The following is an 833-nucleotide window of genomic DNA, read 5'->3' as shown; positions in this document are numbered from 1 at the left end:
GGAGGCACAGGTGTGTGTGGAAGCACAGGTGTGTGTGTGGAGGCACAGGTGTGTGTGGAGGCACAGGTGTGTGTGTGGAGGCACAGGTGTGTGTGTGGAGGCACAGGTATGTGTGTGGAGGCACAGGTGTGTGTGGAGCACAGGTGTGTGTGGAGGCACAGGTGTGTGTGTGGAGGCACAGGTGTGTGTGGAGGCACAGGTGAGTGTGTGGAGGCACAGGGGTGTGTGTGTGTGTGTGTGTGTGTGTGTAGCAGGCGCAGGTTGGCATGTCTTAGGAACACTTGGTGGCCCCCACCCAGGAGGAAGTACATGTGCATCCTTCATGGTGTGAGCGTTCAGCAGGCAGAAACGTTTCCAAATCCCTCCTGAAATGCTGCTGCATGGTCTACCTGCCTCTCAGGAGGCCCCACCGCGGGAGGGTCAACACTGCTCAGGGTCTGCCTTCAAGAGACCTTGGGACACTCACTCCCCCTGTGACCAAAGGCAGCACAGGCGCTGCTGATGGACGAGAGCCCACAGGGGTGGTTCAGGGCTTGCAGGTCAGGGGCATGGCCAGGAAACGGTGCCCATTCGATTTAAATCAGTGTGGAACCAGGCCAAGTCCCACTCTCATTGTTCCAAGTCATACTGCTCTGGCTCATGACGCCATGGCCTGTGAGCTGAGCTGTGTGGGACGGCCTCCGAGGGCCTGGCGGTCTTTCGTTACATGGTTCTAGGAGTGAAGCTGGAAAAGGGCCTCCCACAATCCAAGGGGGAAAGTCAGAAGTCAGCCTCCTAGCCCAGCCCCCCTGCCCCAGCCCACAATCCAAGGGGGAAAGTCAGAAGTCAGCCTC

This window comes from Dipodomys ordii, unplaced genomic scaffold (assembly GCF_000151885.1).
Source record: "Dipodomys ordii isolate 6190 unplaced genomic scaffold, Dord_2.0 Scaffold21, whole genome shotgun sequence".
NCBI classification, from domain to species: domain Eukaryota; kingdom Metazoa; phylum Chordata; class Mammalia; order Rodentia; family Heteromyidae; genus Dipodomys; species Dipodomys ordii.
This window is presented reverse-complemented; position numbering follows the sequence as displayed.